Source organism: Lissotriton helveticus, chromosome 11, assembly GCF_964261635.1.
Source record: "Lissotriton helveticus chromosome 11, aLisHel1.1, whole genome shotgun sequence".
Classification (NCBI taxonomy): domain Eukaryota; kingdom Metazoa; phylum Chordata; class Amphibia; order Caudata; family Salamandridae; genus Lissotriton; species Lissotriton helveticus.
Window position 1 is genome coordinate 390218252 of NC_136072.1, and position 20476 is coordinate 390238727.

The window sequence follows — 20476 nt, forward strand, 5'->3', positions numbered from 1 at the left end:
TGCTCTTTCACAGTTTCCTACAAATAAAATTTCTCCTCCCACTTGCATAATACAAATTTGAAATTGTAAGAATTGTAAGTAGGTAATAGAGAGAAAACCTAAGGATAAAGAAATCTAAGTACCTCCTATCACTAGACAGCAAAGAGCCTAGAGGATTGAACTGTGATGAAGAGATTCATGTGCACTTATAACTGTTTGACTGTTCATTGTCAAATGTTCCCATATTAAGACCCCTGTTTAACATCCCCCCTCTTTTAGATAGTTTTAAGAAATGTTATTGTCCCTAGGGCAGAACCATTCTTTGATAATTGGAGCAAATGTTTCTGTCATTTTGCTAGTGAGTAATTCAATTTTAATGTGTGTTTTTTTTTCAACAGGGCTGTTACAAGAGGGGTGATCACATCATACAAGCATTGGAGCTAATATATCTGTGCAGGCACAAGACCTAGGGAATACTGCGAACCACTAGAGGCCAGGGGGTGATATGCCCACCCAGGCACAATTGAAACCATTTAGCTATAAAGGAGATTGAGGCAATAATGACCGCGCTTTTCCAATAGTGGGGATAACTGATTAGGGAGAGGGGGGTAATGACCACCGAAACAATGGGGATGCCCTAGTTAAGAAGAACACTATAGTAGTAAGCTCGATGAATCCTGGGAATAAAGAGGGTTGCTTGGTTGATGGAGCCGTTAATGGTGCTGTAGGTCTGGCACCCCGATTAGAACTACTCTCTGTAGATGCCACGCTGCAAGATAACGTGCTAGGACCAGTAGCCCTGACATTGAATGCTGCAAAGCCAATTTGTCCTGGCAACGGGGCAAAACCATCATTGCTCTTAACCTCCTGGAACATTGCGGGGGTAAACAAGAACCTGAGGGACCCAGAGTGGGCCGAATACATAGATTCTAGCGACTTTTGCCTCTTGCAAGAAACATGGGCAATAGACATACCCCATAGGATAGGGTATAAAACTTTTGGCATTGGGGCTTTTCAGTCAAATAGGGGTAGACCCTCGGGGAGTCTCATCACATGGGTCAAAATTACATTGAAGATTAAGATCGAAGTAATAGAAGCAGGTTCATCTGACATCCTGGCCCTAAAACTCACAAATATGAATGGGGTAGAATGTTACATAATCAATGTCTATAATAGACCCTTAGCACACTCCAAAGATTCTCCCACTATTGAAATTTTGGATAGTTTTTTGAAAAGGGTGGTTGGTGATGTTGCAGTAATCTTGGGTGGTGACATAAACTGTAACTTTGAACCCGTCTTAGGGCTTGTGGACGTCTTTGAGGACGAAGACCAAGCGAATAACATTCCTCAGCTTGAGACCACAAACTTCGTCAATTGTTCGGCTCTGGTCGTGCAATTGGTGAGGCTAACGGTTGATCATAGTCTCAGGGCATGTAACGGTCGCCTTCCCTCTGACCTTTTAAAACATCCCACCTTTGTAAGGTCCGATATCACAAGCAATTTGGATTTTATTTTTGTTTCTTTGAGCATTTGGCATCATATGGTCAATTTCTTGGTGGTAAATAGGGGTGAGAGTGACCATTATCCACTGGAATTGTCCATTGATGCTAATCTGTTTAGTGAACCCTCTTTATTACCTGCCACCGAGGTTCCTAACTCTATTCCGTGTGACGTGGTACTTGTTAGTAACAATAGACGTGCATTGAAATGGTCACAGGTACTCGCACATGGAAATGCACTTGCATCTGTATATTCACTTTTTGAAACAACTTTTGGGTCCATAGATGAATACTTTTTTTCACCCAATTACTATGATCATTTTATTGCATTACATAAGATATTCTTCCAAGAGTTAAAAATATGTCTGACAAAAATGCCAAAAAAAAAGCAACAAAATGTAAGGATGGGGTGTCATGGTAAATTATGGTATGACCATTCTTGTAGATTGGCCAAGAGGGAGCTACTGTTTGCAATAAAAAACAAAACGAAGGATGATGTTAAAGTTGTCAGGGAGACATATAAGCACATCCAAAGGACCTCAAAAAAGACATGGGAAGAGTCAAACTGGGCGGATATGCTGGCTGCCGCCAAATCTAAGGATAATGTTGGGTTTTGGAGGCTGGTAGCCAATGGGTCCCATGCAGGTAGAGCTGTGAAGGATGTCTTTTTAGACGAATTGACCTGGGTGACGCACTTCACATCTCTTTATAAACAATATGACAGTGGATCTGATGACATCCCATGGTCCCCACCACCGATTGAGTGTCTTAATTTTTCAATTGGCGAAACGGAAAGGGCAATTGCCTAATTGAAAAGTAGTAAAGCTCCTGGCCCCGATAAAATACCAGGTGATTTGTATAAACATGAGATTGAAGTCTGGGCCCCATATATAAATCACTTGTTTAATGCCTTATCCAGCAATTGTCAATTTCCAGATAGTTGGCGTGCTGCAGAAGTTGTTCTAATATTTAAAAAGGGCAGCAGGTTTGTTCCATCAAACTATCGACCGATTAGTTTGATGGACATCTTGCAAAAACTCTATTCCAAGCATCTACTATTTCGGATAAATGATTGGCTTGAGGAAAAAGCAATACTTACCAAACTTCAAGCCGGGTTTAGGGGCAAGGTCAGTACCATAGATCAGGTCTTCAGATTCTGTTGTATATATTGGAAGTATGTACTTATTAGGAAGGGTCATTTGTATGTCGCCTTCGTAGATCTGAGAGCGGCATTTGACCTTGTCCCTCGCAAATTGCTCTGGAGGTCTCTAAGTGAAGTTGGATTGCCAGGCTGTCTCCTGGCTCAAATAGTCGAGTTGCATGCTAGGAATCACGCTAACATCAGGTGGGGTCCAAAAGGGGAATTGACGCGTGACATCCCCATAGAGCGTGGCGTACGCCAAGGATGCGTTTTGGCCCCTACCTTATTTTCATTATTTGTTAACGATATCCCTGATCATTTGAACAGTTGTACTAATGATTCACCAAAACTTAATGGGGAAAGGGTGCCTGCGTTACTTTTCGCGGATGATACCATCCTGATATCCCAAACCAAGAAAGGTCTCCAGGCGCTCTTGAACTCCTTTAGTTTGTACTGCGTGAAGAAAGGATTAGAGATAAACGTTAAAAAAACTAAGTGTATGGCATTAAATCCCTGCAGGCCGGATAGGGGGACCTTAAGTCTGGACGGCCAAGCCCTAGAAATAGTTGATAATTTTTCTTATCTGGGGGTGGTGTTAGATTTAAACTTAACATGGAAGGCCCAAATTGAGAAAAGTAAGGTGTCTTATGCCCACAATGCTAAGCCAATTATTAGCAAACTCAACACTAGTTCAAGTAAAAGTGTGACTCCTGCGCTTGAGCTTTTTAAATTTAAAATTCAGTCTGCTGCCCTTTATTGTTATGTTATGTTATGTTAGGGCTATTTGTATTGCGCACGGCTGCTCCAGCGAAGGAGCGTCCCGGCGCACCGACAAGGTGGCGAACACAACACAACAGAAAACAGAAAATATTATTTAAAAATGGGGGTATGGATTTTAACATAACTCAGAGAACAGAAGGGTTTTAGCGGCCTTGCGGAAGGAAAGCAAGTCGCCAAGGGTCCGGAGTTTCAAGGGGAGAGCGTTCCAGAGCGCGGCTGCCCGCACCCTAAAAGAGCGACCCCCCGCCCGACTGAGTTTGAACCGAGGGGCTGCCGCTAGTTCTTGGTCCAACGAACGCAAAGTGCGGCCCGGGATGTAAGAGCACAAAAGTTGGCACAGTAAGGGAGGCGGTAGGCCCTTCAGAATCTTGAAAGATATGCACAGTACTTTAAAATGGATCCGCTGCCTAACGGGTAACCAATGCAAGGCTCGCAAGGTTGGACCGGCCGAGCAAAACCTAGGAAGACCTACGATTGCTCTGGCCGCTGCGTTCTGCACTCTTTGAAGTCGGGTTAGCTCGGCCTGGTTTAACCCTATGAAAAGGGAGCTGGCATAGTCCAGCCGAGCCAAAACCGTTGCTTGTACCACAAGTTGACGGGTTGCGGCATCAAAATATTTAAGGGCAGGTCGCAGATTGCGCAAGATGCCAAAGCAGCACGCCGCCGTCCTTTTAGTGTGACCAACAAAGTTGAGGGAAGGGTCCAGCCAGACACCAAGATTTTTGATCTCCGCAACCGGAGTGGGGGTGGGACCCAACTCAGGGGGCCACCAGTTATCTCCCCAAAGGTCCGTCCGCTTCCCAAAGACCATCACCTCCGTTTTTTTGGCGTTAAGTTGGAGACAGTTGGACGTCATCCAACCAGCCACCGCCCTAAGTCCTTCTCTGAATCTTGGGGCATCCACCCCAGAGTCCCCGCTGATCGTGACCGCTGAGATATGGGGGCCTTGGGCAAGGGATAGTTTTTATGGCCTGGATAATAAATTTATGAGATCAATTGTAAGGGTCCCCACCAGTACACCTCTGACTCCTCTTCAATTTGACTTGAACCTCAAAAGAACTGACAACTACACAATTATAAGACCACTAATGTATTGGGTAAGAATATGGTCTATTCCTGAACTGATTGATTATAGGAAAGGCCTTCAGGAGATATTGGGCCTAGATTCATTACATTCTGTTGTATGGCTCAAACATATTAAAAAATGGTTTTCTATCCTGGGTTTGTCTCAGCTTTGGGAGTGTCCGGAAAGGCAACCGTCTTATGCAAAATCTATGGTGAAACAAGCCTTCTGGTCCTTCATTACTAATCAGTTAGTTAATGGCAATAGAATCGGCTCCCTAACTCAAAACTTTTTAAGCTTCAAAGATTAACGTTTTTTTGAGGCCTTTCTAGATGAGATAGAGCCTCCTCTCGCGAAATCTTTATTCTTGAAGTTCAGGTATGGGAATCTCATGATAAACTCTAACGTTGAACGTTGGTCTAAGCAGAAATTGGAAGGGGTCAACCTTACACAGGGAAAGTGTACAATGTGCCCAGGTTCTCACACGGAGGACGAGGTCCATATACTGTTTTTCTGCCAAGCATACACCAAAGCAAGAAAAAAGTGGATCAAACCCCTGTGTAACATTTTAGGAATAAGATCTTGTACTATGGCATATAGAATTGTTAAAACTAACACTTCCCAATTCATTGTATTTAGCATCAGTAGATTTCTTTATTCAGTTTACTTTGCTCGTAGGAAGATTGGTCAATTATTTTGAGCAGATAAACTTTTGCTAATTTCCTTTGGCTTTTGTATGTTATATTTGCTATACGAGGATGGTGTATGATCGTTCCCCCTATCACTAGATGTTAATTGTGATGAAGCTTTGTGTTCCATGCATCTATTCACGTATTATGCTTGAGGATGTCATTAATGAATTTTGTACCTATGGACAAGTTTTTAATTGTTTTTAGTGCCACATGTGTAAAATGATATGACTTGTGTTTTTATGTATGTATCTTTTATGGCTAAAGTAGTCAAAATAAAGATAAAGTAAAGTAAAGTAAAGAATAGTTACTTTAGTGCACCGAACAGGAAGCTCAACCCGCCCTCAGCTCCAAAAGGGAAAACTCCCAAATTTTGGAATCCATCTTCAATGGTTCAGCACCTTAAGATATGTAAAACAAATAATGAGTGTTAGATAGGATTTCTGCAAATTCATATCAGATAATTAGCACACATAGTGCATGTCTTTCAATACATAATATCCGTTAAGCATACTGAATTTATAGTTCTTTATTCTTTTTCTTCTTTTTCACATTTGATTAAGAATCGTAGCCAATGTGTTTTATCCTCGTGGACTTCTTTAGTGATCCAGGCAGATTCTTTTCTAGATTAGATAAAAAGTGGTATAGCATCTATCCTTTTTTACACAATTTGAAAATAAAGTCAGCTGTTTATCCTCTCAGAAACTGAGTAAGATTCAATAATTGTTGTGTGGAATCCGAGGTTCAAGAAGATCTGACTAATATCATCTCGTTCAAAATCATGTTGCTGGACAATGTGCTTGTAGAAACTTGAAAATCTGTCCTTTGACTAAAGGACATTGCAAATTGGAAATGAGCCACCAATCTGAATATCGGGAATGAGGATATTAGTCAGATCTTCTTGAATCTCGCATTCCATTAAAAAATTATTGAATTTTACAGAGTTTCTTTAAATGACGATCCATCTGAAGCCACTCTGTCCAGGCTGGTGCAATGTAAGCTTCATACCTTTTTTCTAAAGTTGATGCTCTATTTTTGACTTTTTGAAGCAGACCAAAATCTATAAGTTTCGGATAATCACCTGGTAACAGTTATACCAGTATAAACATTTAATTATCCTCAGAAAATGTGGAATATTTGTGAAGTTTTCATTTTGCGCATTTTATTAATTTAACATTACATAATTTGACATCAGTTTTACTGCATGAAACTAGTTTGAGTAGCAAATATCCCCCTGCTGATATTTTGCATGTTGTTTTCACCCACGTCATACCCTCATATGAATATTTCATGCAAGATACTGGCAAACTGTTATGCCCCATCCACAGAATTTCACACATTTTTTGCAAAGTTCAACAAAAATAGTCACACAATTGTGCATACCTCTAGTGAGACTATTAAGCTTTCGGGACCTTTTAACAATTCCTGAGAAGGAAGATGTCTGAGGATGAGAGAAAGTCTGAATTTTCGCCAGAGTAATAAAAGGTGTCCGAGTGCTTATAAATTGGTAGTATATTGTAAAAGATTATAGAAATTCATATTTCCTAGCAAAGTGTTTGAGAAAAATCCCACATACAAAAAAGATATATCTGTAGCCTCAAAAGAAGGGAAATCTATAAGGACATGGAAGACTCACAAAGGGTCAATAGGTAAAATACGGGGCACTCCTCATGATGAATGTGTGACTACAGTAGGTGCCCCCTGCTGCTGAGACCAATGGGCCCACATTGCTGAGTTATGGTGGAAAGACTACCTACCAACCAATAAACTGAAGGCAAGATTTATTTTTACCTCTCTGCATGGACGGGTATTGACAGAACACTGACGACAGGGATTCGACCATCTCTGATGAAGACCCAAGACCCAGTGCGGTCTACGTAAGGAATTAAACCTAATGCCAATCTGAAAAACAGACAGAGGACTGATCTCTCCTTGCTCATACTTTACTTCTTTTAACCACACCGTGTTTACCCTCACAATAAAGTAAATATATTTATGTTCACACAGAGGTTCTCTTAGTAGTACACTGGATCCCACTTTTATCTAGCATATTTTAGTCTGAACATCCTCATTTTGGGTTTGAGAGTTGAGACTGCCCTAAAAGTGCAATGTTATAAGGTTGGGACAGACTTGCCGATGATTAAACATGCCACAGAAGTGTGGGTGAGGTTTCTCCCTCCAATATTAATGCTACTGTCGCCATTATACCTTTGAATTTTTAATGCAGTCAATTTTGTCACATCACTATCATATATTTTTGTGTGAGTTGATATAACGTTCGGAGATGGTACCATAGTGGATCATCTCTGTCCCTCTCATGGTGGTATATAAATCTAAGCAGATGGTCACTTGTACAACACACATTGTATTCCAGTATTTATCCTTTCACAACGCTTAACACGGAGAATAGGTGATTAATTTGATAGCAAAAGAAAATCATGTTCTATATACAGCACTCATTATTTCAGGTAACGGCATCCATGAGGGAACAATAGAGTTTTTTTTTGTTTGGGTTTGATTTATGGTAATGCGTAACGTAATTAAAGAGATATTTCCTTCTCTCAAATATTTTGTTGGTGATTTTATGTCATGTAATAATTCCTTTACACAGGGCTCATTAGCCTCTTTTTATTACCTGTTCACGCATAGCATTATAATAAGTCTATTGGTCTGAGTTTTTTGTTTTATTCTGTTGCTGACAGCGTGTTTCATGTATAAAGTGTACTATTTACCAGTTCCATTATCTGAATACATTAAAAACTCAATTTATGTTACTAGGCGAGTGTGATATTGCGTATTTCACACTTTGTTATTTCATATGTATTGAGTTATTTCACTTTCCTGGTGTGACCCCCTCACTCCAGGTCATGATAGACATTCTCTCTATTCGTGAACCTTTCATCGATACATTTTAGTTTTCAGGTGTGTTAGCTCAATAATGTAATTGAAAAACAAGACTACAACTCCCAGTATTCAACAGGTGATCACATATAGATTTAAGATTTGAAAAAGGGATCCATAATGCCCCAGAGTGAGGTTATCATTCCATCCATGGCTTTTTCGGCAAACACTTGGAGACTTTAAATCTATAACAAATGTTATAAACCTAAATCTGTTCACAAGGTCCCTCTCAGTAGCTCCACCTGAAGTAAATCTTTAGATAATACATTTCCTTGGTCTCTCCTATTATGCTGTATACTCTGTACACCCACTGACATACATAGGTGCAATATATATGCACAAAATACACATTCATTGCTTTCCTTGAGAATTATGGACCATCTTTTTCTGCAGCAAGTGTTAGAATTAATCCTTCTCCTCTACATTTTTCACTCACTTTAGCAGTGTGGCACCTAGTCACAACATGTCTGGAGAAGTGTATTTTTGAGGAGCGCATCGTAATCATGAGTAGTCAGCACTCTAATATATTCTGTGTGATCAATGTTACTAAAGAGAATGGAATATTGCATATTTAAAGTATTCGACGGGAAGAATTTGCCTATAGGACATGAATAATGTCATATTTTTAGGATAGGAGAGGCGAACAAAATACATGTGTCGCATTGTGTGGTTATTAAATAGAATGTGCACGTGTAAACTAATGTTTAAACATTTATATGTGGAACAAAAAGTATTTCTATGTAGGTGCATAGAGAGAGAGAGACATCCTCATAATTCTGTATTTATTGTGTGTTTAGAAGTGTACATGTATTCTGGAACTCTGTGCCCTGCTAGAGTTGACTCAAGTGGTGTAGGAAGCTGGCTCTGTGTATATACTATACCAAAGTAAAGTATAGTGTGCACAAAGTCCTGTTAATTCCCAAAGGCTTACAGAGGTAAAAGTAGATACCTTAATCTCTATTTAGGTAGTGTGGGCGAGCAGTAAGGCGTTATCAGAGGGTAATGTTATGAATTTATTGTACACACACAGGCAAGAAATTATGTCACTCACTCAAAGACTGAACTCGGACCAATTGTTTCTATTGAAAACATTTCTTTAGTTGTGTTTTATTTATAGAACCAAGCAGGACTTGGCACAGGTAAATATAATGGTACTTTTCAAGACACATTGGGGCATATTCTCAAGAACGTGTGATAACCATCGCAAAAGTAACTTAACGCAACTTCCAACATCGCAGACTGTAGCGGGAAAATTAAGCATTCTCAACCCACTGGTACCATTCGATAGTCTCCAGATAACGCGTCAAATGTCCGTGTTAAAAGCAACGCCACGCCACAGAAATGCGAAACATGAACGCAAAAAATCTTGCGATGAGACCAATTGCGGTACAAAAAGCAGCGAAAACCAGCGACAGGCCTTCAGATCCCACACGTCTGGTGGGAAAATGCGCCATAAAAACGACAGAAAGAACACACCAGAAAAATTCAAAGTGCGTAGCAACATGGATGCACCCTGACCAACCTCAGAGGCCAACGCGAACCCCACATTCCCCACAGACCACCAGCAAGGAACAACGGGGACAGCCAAGGACAAGAGGGAGAGGAAGACAGGGTGCAGTCTACAGGAAAACCAGATCAGCGTCACAGAGGTGACAGAACACTACAATCCACTGACCCACAAGTAGGCTACTGTGAATGCAATTGGAGTGTCGAGGAGGCCAATTGGTGAAGCCAAGAGGCGGTGGCATGATGTGACAACCTAAACCAGGCATAAACCCGATGCCAACATGAAGGCTGCAACAGCGACAGGAGGTGGGAGTCCTGCACCACAGGAGGAGCTGGAGGAAATGGAGGCCACAGTAATCAGTGTGGAGATGATGCAAGGAGGTGGGAGTATGGACACTGCCCGAGAGGACCTGACACAACATCAACAGGGTGAGTAACGACCAGGGATTGGGGGTACGGGGGGAGATTGGCACAATGGCACACATGCACAACGAGGTTAGCACACTGCACACCCACAATTACCCTGGATCGTGTCCCTGATCCCCGTAGCATACTCCGGAACACACACATAGCAAGAACTGCACACCCACATTGACGACAATGTTGCACAATGTGCAAAGCCGACACTGCAGAACAGAGGACACAATTGACTCCGCACACGCATAGAAACATGCCTACTACATCCGACAGAGCTGGAAACTGTGAAATGGAAATGTACGTGTACAACCTCACTTCTGTCATGTAGTCAAATGTACACTGTCCCGCATCTAAATCCTGCATCTCCCAAACAGTCACTGTGTACATTGTCATACCGTCTGCATGTAAACAAGAACAATACGCCAGCATACATGTCAACACAATGTCAACATGCATCTCCCCTTCACATTGCAGAGGGGCACTCAACACCTCTGTGATGCTGGAGAGGACAAACACGCCTTCGACACCGACGTCCTACAACAGCCGATGGACATCCCATGAAACCCACACCAGGACCCGGGCCGCCAAGCTATTTAGAGGAGAACACAGACCCTGCAACAGACCACACAGCAGGAAGCACCGGCAAGCACAGCTGGCTCACGACACTTGACCCACCCACACGTGGCATCCTAATGCCAGGTGTCAGCATGCCAAAAGGAGGTGGCCGAACAGGTGTGGGTTGAGTCCGAACCCATGGAAGGCGAACTAGATCACATACGTTGGTGTTTATTATCCATCAGGGACCACCTACATCCCACAAAGGAGACCCACACTGCAATAGAGACACATACAGATGCACATTCACAGTACAGAACCACGCACAGGGGCACACAAATAGCAGTCACACACCCACGTTGGCGCTGCGTACGACAGCCCAGGCCACTCCCCTTAAGAAGTGAATGGGTGACAATAAAAGCTACATGTCCTAGCTCCAACCCGCTGCCTGTGGTGACATGTCTGCACCCGCTGTATACAGCACAATGTAATGTCGTAGGGACCAGGGCCCTCATGCATACAACAAGACCACAGGAAAACATGTAGATATTATGTTGAACTGGCTACGGGCACATGAACTCAGTTCCTTTATTGGCAGGGCCACATGTACAGTGACGCCTGTGCTAGATGTGTGTGGGGTGAGTGCAAGCCAGCCTCCATGGAGTGCTTAGGGCTGGAAACAACTTGAACAGTGGAAAACAGTGCAACGGAAACAGAAAACACCTGCTTAACAGAGACAACTACTGAGCAACATGGAGGGAGCTGGAGCAAGTACAGACATCACCCAACATGCAAACAGAAGTGTCGGTGAGTTGCAGTGGCACCTGGAGTGATGAGCAGGGGATCAGGCACAACAGGTGCGAGCAACTCCGTCAGTCTGCCAGTACTAGCTTTTTGACTCTGGCAGATGGCAGTTGGAGGTGGTCCTGGCGATGGTGGCGTGTGCCTCCTGCGATGATGCCACGTCCGGGCCGGTCAGGACTCGATTGGATGTGTGAGCCCTGGTGGGCCGCAGTTGAGGCTGGAGGCAGCAGAGGGCCACAGCCACATGGCGTTGATGACCCCAAGGCCATCGCCTCAGAGGCCATCCAATATCTCAGAAGAAGGAGTCCTGGATCTGACCAGCACAGTGTTAGTGACCCCGGATGCACAGTGGCCAGTACAGGCACCCTGCCATGGAACAGTGACTTGCGGGGCACTGAGGTAGAGCCATGCGCACTGGGTGGGTCTTCATTGATGTTGAAGGTGAATACGGTAGAGGGTTGCGGAGGAAAGTGGAAGGTGTCTTCCAGGGCATGATGTGGAAGGTCTGATTTTATCCGGAACAAAAGGGGGTGGTGATGGACGGAGCATCTGAACCAATCAAACACTCACACCCAGTCAAAAGATCTGGGTTTGACCCATCACCGTTCTTTAGCCCACTCTGCCACCCCAGTTCAGACATGGCTATATGCAAATCAGTCTGACCCTGTGCCTCATGGGAACAGTCCAGCCGAACTGCCAAGCCATGCCTTCCCTGGACCGGAAACAAGCTTCCGAGGACCGGTTTCTGGCATTACAGCCGTCTTCAGCCCGGCTTGCTTGAATCTAGTGGCAAAGTGAGCAAGGGACTCACGTCTGAGCATACCCTGCCACACTTATGGCGGCCAAAGCTGTACAAAAGGGGGTGGTGATGGACGGAGCATCTGAACCAATCAAACACTCACACCAAGTCAAAAGATCTGGGTTTGATCCATCACAGTTCTTTAGCCCACTCTGCCACCCCAGTTCAGACATGGCTATATGCAAATCAGTCTGACCCTGTGCCTCATGGAAACAGTCCAGCCCGAACTGCAAAGCCATGCCTTCCCTGGACCGGAAACAAGCTTCCGAGGACCGGTTTCTGGCATTACAGCCGTCTTCAGCCCGGCGTGCTTGAATCCAGTGGCAAAGTGAGCAAGGGACTCACGTCTAAGCATACCCTGCCACACTTATGGCGGCCAAAGCGGCACAAAAGGGGGTGGTGATGGACGGAGCATCTGAACCAATCAAACACTCACACCCAGTCAAAAGATCTGGGTTTGATCCATCACCGTTCTTTAGCCCACTCTGCCACCCCAGTTCAGACATGCCTATATGCAAATCAGTCTGACCCTGTGCCTCATGGGAACAGTCCAGCCCGAACTGCCAAGCCATGCCTTCCCAGGACCGGAAACAAGCTTCTGAGGACCGGTTTCTGGCATTACAGCCGTCTTCAGCCCGGCTTGCTTGAATCCAGTGGCAAAGTGAGCAAGGCACTCACGTCTGAGCATACCCTGCCACACTTATGGCGGCCAAAGCGGTACAAAAGGGGGTGGTGGTGATGGACGGAGCACCTGAACCAATCAAACACTCACACCCAGTCAAAAGATCTGGGTTTGATCCATCACCGTTCTTTAGCCCACTCTGCCACCCCAGTACAGACATGGCTATATGCAAATCAGTCTGACCCTGTGCCTCATGGGAACAGTCCAGCCCGAACTGCCAAGCCATGCCTTCCCTGGACCGGAAACAAGCTTCCGAGGACTGGTTTCTGGCATTACAGCGTCTTCAGCCCGGCTTGCTTGAATCCAGTGGCAAAGTGAGCAAGGGACTCACGTCTGAGCATACCCTGCCACACTTATGGCGGCCATCTCTGAACTGGGGTGGCAGAGTGGGCTAAAGAACGGTGATGGATCAAACTCAGATCTTTTGACTGGGTGTGAGTGTTTGATTGGTTCAGATGCTCCGTCCATCACCACCCCCTTTTGTACCACTTTGGCCGCAATAAGTGTGGCAGGGTATGCTCAGACGTGAGTCCCTTGCTCACTTTGCCACTGGATTCAAGCAAGCCGGGCTGAAGACGGCTGTAATGCCAGAAACCGGTCCTCGGAAGCTTGTTTCCGGTCCAGGGAAGGCATGGCTTGGCAGTTCGGGCTGGACTGTTCCCATGAGGCACAGGGTCAGACTGATTTGCATATAGCCATGTCTGAACTGGGGTGGCAGAGTGGGCTAAAGAACGGTGATAGTTCAAACCCTGATCTTTTGACTGGGTGTGAGTGTTTGATTGGTTCAGATGCTCCGTCCATCACCACCCCCTTTTGTACCGCTTTGGCCGCCATAAGTGTGGCAGGGTATGCTCAGACGTGAGTCCCTTGCTCACTTTGCCACTGGATTCAAGCAAGCCGGGCTGAAGAATGCTGTAATGCCAGAAACTGGTCCTCGGAAGCTTGTTTCCCGTCCAAGGAAGGCATGGCTTGGCAGTTCGGGCTGGACTGTTCCCATGAGGCACAGAGTCAGACTGATTTGCATATAGCCATGTCTGAACTGGGGTGGCAGAGTGGGCTAAAGAACGGTGATAGATCAAACCCAGATCTTTTGACTGGGTGTGAGTGTGTGATTGGTTCAGATGCTCCGTCCATCACCACCCCCTTTTGTACCGCTTTGGCCGCCATAAGTGTGGCAGGGTATGCTCAGACGTGAGTCCCTTGCTTACTTTGCCACTGGATTTAAGCAAGCCGGGATGAAGACGGCTGTAATGCCAGAAACCGGTCCTCGGAAGCTTGTTTCCGGTCCAGGGAAGGCATGTCTTGGCAGTTCGGGCTGGACTGTTCCCATGAGGCACAGGGTCAGACTGATTTGCATATAGCCTGTCTGAACTGGGGTTCCAGAATGGGCTAAAGACCGGTGATGGATCAAACCCAGATCTTTTGACTGGGTGTGAGTGTTTGATTCGTTCAGATGCTCCGTCCATCACCACCCCCTTTTGTACTGATTTTATCCGGAAGCAGCAAATGGCGGACTGGAAAGTGACTACCTCGTTGCCGGAACCAATTTGGTATCAGCTACATGAGGATGAAACTACCCCCTAGTCCAGAGACTCTGACGTCACCAATGTACGACCAGTGAGTGTCCATGAATGTCGGGGAAAGACTTAGTGGCACCGGGGCTGAGAGGGGATGCAGTTTGTGATGATTCTGGTACACTGATATGAACTCAGCCTTTGCTAAATCAAGACTCTGTGACCTACTGGACCACAGTGTAGGCCGGAGGCAGCGGTCAGCAGTGGCTCACAGCCACGTGTCATTGGCTCACGATGCACAGAGTTAGTGACACCAGGGCAGTTGTTAGTAGCGTTTGATCGCCTCCGTAACGATGATCTTTTTTTGCTCCTGACTGCAACACGTCATCCTCTTACACCTCTCCTTGTGTGCAATATGTACTCTGCCATTGAAAAATCGATGCTAAGTTCCAATTGTGCGACCAACTCGACCGCAGTGTAGACGGTAGTCATTTCCAGCAAGGGGCCACAGAAACGTGTGGTTGTGATGCTATACATACACTTGGTGTCACCACATTGAAGGGAGTATAGTGATTTAAAGTCTGCATTGCCATGTACACCCAGCCATTGCATGATAAAGACTCAGTTCCAAATGTGTGACCTACTCGAGCTTAGTGCGGCCCAGGAGCAGTAGTCCACGTGGGCCCACAGACACGTGTGGTTGTACTGCTATGCGCAGACTTGGTGTCACCACATCGAAGGGAGTATAGTGACTTCAGCTGAGCCATACACATCGTCCTCAACTATAGTGCAATCAAGACTCAGTTCCAAATGTGTGACCTACTTGTCTGCTGTGTATGCCTGTAGAGTACATCGACGAGAAAGGAGTACTGGGGCCTTGCTCGCGGAGGACGTGATGGTTGTAGCAGGTTGCCAGGGTCGTGGGCCTAGAGCCTGGAGCTTGCACCTGCATGTGGTGGGCCCTCTTCAACACACACCGGTGTCGGTAGCTGTGCATTGAGGCCTGGGTGCACAGGTGCGGGTACGAGTGGTTCAGGGATCAGCGTCCCAGGGTGCAGCAGGCGCACAGGATCGCAGACAACATTGCTCATGGTGACGCCATCGGCCTCGTGGTGGGGTGGAAGGCACCGCCCTGGCAGAAATGTTGGGCATTCCGGAAGAGAACCACACCCACAGCTGCGTGCCTTCTATTCCCCTAGGCTGGCCTCTCTGCTCACGTTTACGGGGGGGACGTAACAATCTAAATTTCCATGTTCCTCCCCATTGGCTGGGGTGACATGGTTGCATCCACTGTCCACTATACTCCATACACCAGTGGGGTATGTCCACATGGATATGTGTGTGGTCTGCATACTGCAGTCTGTCCAGCACATCCAAGCCACACTTGGCATTGTGTACATTCTCATTCATGGGTAACTTGCCTCCTTCGCACATGCCTGGTCCCCACCTCTTCTCACATCCTGCTATTGTGTGGCTGAGGTGCCATGCCGTTAATGGCTAATCTACATGGCTGGCCCAGGTTCCCACAGTCAGTTGTTCTGTTGTGTCTGGAGATTGCCCATGTTGTATGTGAGCTTGTGACATGTGCATTTCCTGTGTTATGAGTTGCATGATTGTGGAGTTGAGGTGTGTGGTGTGTTCATTTGGTATTGGCCAATGAGCAGTGCATTTCTGTGGGTGCCATCCTGGTAGAGCAGGTTGATGAGGGACTGTCGGAAGGTGTAGGGCTCATGCAAACTGCCTGGGGCTTTGTCGGAGACATTGGCAGGGATTCCTCAGTGGTCCAATATTGCCTGGACATTAGTGGGATACGTGTGCTTTCTGTTGCGCTTATTTTGTGCTTTGTTGCCAAGGGACACAAGTAGGATATGTGTGCAGTCAATTGCCTTCTGACATGTGCCGCAAGACAGCTGTGCCATAGACACCTTGCTTGGTCTCCAGCTGTTCCTGAGCAGTATGTGGGAAGTATAGATAGTGGGGTACCAAGCTAATGGTGTCATCCATGACCGTTGTGAGAGACTTGCATTGGGCTGGCCGTGTGACTCCTCCGACTCGTGCAGAAGTTGGTTGGAGGGTACCAGTGGCCAACAGGTGCATCACGTCCAGCAGCGTGGTCTGCAGTGGGATGTTAGTTGTATGCTGTGTTGGTACCATCAGCCTGTGTGCAATGGTGGTCAGGATGCAGAAGATAGTTGATCTTCTGTGCCTGTGGTGGGCTATGACATTCTCTGGTGTTGGGTCTGTGAGGTTGGTGCTTTTTCGGGGGATTGCTGACTTTGTCTGTGCTGCCTCAGTGTTGCCTCAGTGTTGGTCGGGGGGCAGTGGGGGTCTGGCGGGGTAGGTGGGTGTTGTGGCCCTCTTGGGTGTCCAGGACTCATGTTCAGTGCCTCCATGGCATCTTTTGTTCTTCAGGTGTGGCTCTGGACTGACCTCTCTTTTTTGGTACCGGCTGTGATCCGACTTTACACCAGGTCAGAGTAGGTTTTGGTTTCCTGCTGGTAAAGCACCTTATCGCATGTTTTGTGATCTTATCGCTGATATGGCTGGTCGTTGAGAATATTGCGGAGTGGTGTTGATGCAGCTTTTTGCTCGGGAACGCCTACTCTGCATCTCATTAGTTATAGTTGCGGGGGTCATCTGTGGTGATGATTTTTGCAGCTGCTATCACAGGTAAACTGGTGCTATGGCATGTTAGCACCAGCTTGTGAATGGGGCAATAAAATTATCGCGACTTTGGCTGCGATAAAGTGCCGTTAACTCGGTGATAGCTCCTTGAGAATATGCCCCGTTGTTCATAAGCAAGCTGGTTGAATAAGGACTTTTCTTACATGATTGTAAAATGTGCAAATACAATTTTAATTAGTTTTGGAACACTTTTTAAATTACGTTCAGGATTACGTTTTCATCTCAGTGTGATATGCCAAGATCACAAACTGGGACATTTCCTGAATAAAAACTGAGCAAAACAGTTTTTCTCCAAGCAGTTACTTAGGTTTCCATACAAAACACCCTCAACACTTAGGTAAGTAAATGGTCTTGAGGGCTGAGTTTCTGAGGTTAAAACAAGCGTTCCCCCAGGGTCAAGTATTCACACATGGTGGCCGGCTGCAGAGTGCTGAGGCCCAATGTAAGACTATGGGGCTAGGGGGCTGTCGGTTGGTGGCCGCTTATGAGCAGACAACAAGGTTGAGGGAGGTTAAGGGAGAAAAGCTCCTAGAGGTGAGCTCAGGGCAAAGGGGATCCAAGTTAGCACACAAGGTGCACTCACAGCAGTACAGGGACGGCCGGGTGCAGGGTGATTGATCTAAATTGGAAGCCCTGTTGGTTTCAATGGAGAAGCTCTGGTCAGAACAAACAGTGCAAGCTCAGGCACGAAGATCTTATGGAGGCGACCACCAGTTGGAGAGGGGAAACATCCTTTACAACGCAGCTTTTACCACGCAGTGCCTTTACGATGCAACTTTTACAACGCAAACCATTACAACGCATTGCGCTGGGGGGCGCTCTAGGATAGGGAACAAGTTTAATTTACTATCCAACACCTTCCCTAGTGTCCACGGGGACTGGAGTTGGAATAGTAAATTAAACTATTCACTATCCAGCACCCCAAAGCGCTATGCGTTGTAAAGGTTTGCGTTGTAAAAACCGCGTTGTAAAGGCATGCGTGGTAAAAGCATGCGTTGTAATGTCATACATCCGTTGGAGAGGTAAGTTGGGATGTAGGGGGATGCCAGAACACTGTGGGTTGGGCCAGCCAAGACTGTGGGACATTGGGTGCAGGGTTGTCTTTTGGCGTCAGGTTTTCCTTACCGGTTCCGGTCATGGTCGGGGGACCCTCCAGATAGAGCCTGCAGGCATCATCGAGAGGATTGAGGTAAGTCAGGGATCTCCAGATCCCAGGTCAGGATCACCCAGGAGACCTCCTTGTGGTATTGGGCCACTCGAACTCGGGCCATGGGAATTAGATGCAGAGTAGTTCAGTCTTGCTGACTTGGCTGGAGCCAGAGTCTGATTCTTGAGCAAGTCCAGTACTCATGGGAGACACAGTCTTTATAGGGAAGGCAGGGCAGGTCCTCCAGGGTCTGGAGGGAACTGCTGGCTGCAGGACATGCTGGGATTTTGCTGGAGTAGGTCAAGTTCTGGAGAGGGGTCGATTACCTATACCATGGACAGTGGATTGTAGGCATGGCACACAGGGATGTGTGCCATGTCGACTCTTCACTTTGCTCTGCAGCAGCACACACAGTCTGCATTGGCAGTGTGTGTGTGTTGAGATACAAGTCCTCTAAATGTGGCACACTATGTGCTTCAGCTCTCAGAGGTCTTCCCTGGTCACAGTGCCATTGGTACCCATGGTACCTTTTACAAGGGACTTACATGTAGGCAGAGGGTTGTCAATTGGGTTTGCAACAGTACAGTTTTAGGGACAGAAGATAGGTACTGGGTACTTGGTCGGCAGAAACCCAAGGCACACTTAATCAAAGAGCATCAACATCAGGCAAAAAGTGAGGGGCGACCATGCAAAAAGGGGAACTTTCCTACAAGTTGACCTTGAGAAACCAGTCCAGTTCAAGCTCACATTTAAAAGTCTAACTAGTTATTCATATTTAACCTTCAACGTAAAATATATTTGCTTGTATTTTGTTTCCACTGCAGATATGTAAACAGCATCATTAGTTAACATAGGAAAACATTTTCATTAGATAGCAAAGTATGAGAATAGGAAATTGGCAAGGACAAGTGCGGTAACAAGCAAGGAGGCTAGTTCTCATGCAAGAGGAAAGGAATGGCCGTGGACAAAGGAACTTGCAACTTATCGATGTGGGAAAGGTGGTGTAAGTATTCAGTTGTACAGGAGCTATAAAAATGTACTAGCAAGAGTCACCTGGGATTATCTATCTTGAATGCAATTGATATTTTAAGCTGAAACATAGTGAGGGATGGGGAGACAGCTCAGGACTTCACAGGGAACAGATCAGTGTATCTGCTTGTGTGGGTTTATGCTACTTGACCCATGGTTGGAGTGCCTTCTATTGAAGACTCCGACGGCTGACACCTCTCTGATTTCACCTTTACTAAAGGCTTCTTAGTTTAGGGTTACCCCTTTTAAGGTAGTGTAGGTAGAGGTAGCTTGTTCATGTTTACTTTGGAGAACCATTTGATGCAGTTTAATTATCCATTATTTTTCCTAATTATTTGTATTGAGTTAGTTGTTGACCTTGTATTATATAGGGTAAATCTCTTCAGGAGATTTTGACTCACTTTTTTTGTCCTGTATTTCTATACAATATTGTTGACAATGGTCTAAATCAATTTGAATCTAAATTTATAATGAAACCCTACTAAACTCACATTAAGTTGTTGAGCGGATCGCTGTGTGATCACATTGGTTGCACTGTATTGAGATGTTAACAAGTGATAGTTATCTCCCTTCACCTCTCATGCTGCTATCACAACCATTGATCGATCTGGAGATAAATGTTAGAGTGGGCCAAATTACCAGCATGTCTAAAGTGTGTCAGGTATGAACTACATTCTCTCATGGGTGCATGCTTTTATATGATAAATAGGTAAAAGTCAAGTGTATGCTAGAACCAGTGATTTCTAAACATTACGTGTTACATTTAGAATAAAAACATTTACAATTATTTTAATGAATTCGTAGAACATTTCTCACCTACCCATCCCCTCTTAAAGATCTGGAAAAATTGGTTATCTTTCCCACACTTTCTTTATTCCTGATATTTGAATCTATCAGGTGTAATCTAGATAATCTAAAACATTGTTTTAAATGGTTTATATATTTTTGTGATTATGGGCTAAAATAAAATGAAGTGGGTGCTCACCATGTTTGCAAAGGATTTAACTTGCTGCATGTCCGATATTACAATAGGAACACTTTCTAAATACATTTTAATCAACAACACATGGCATACCTTTGGAGAGTAGTTTACACAGATGTGCATCTGACATAAATTACACCTGTTTCAGACTAAGAGAATCAGGTGTTAATTACAGAAGTGTAAATTACAACATTTTCAAGTTGTAAATCAGATTTAAACCAATTGAGTTCCTTTATTGAATTTGCTCTTAATTCTTCGCCATTTGGCCTATTCCAACCTAACTTGGTCTCTGTTCTCTGTAGGG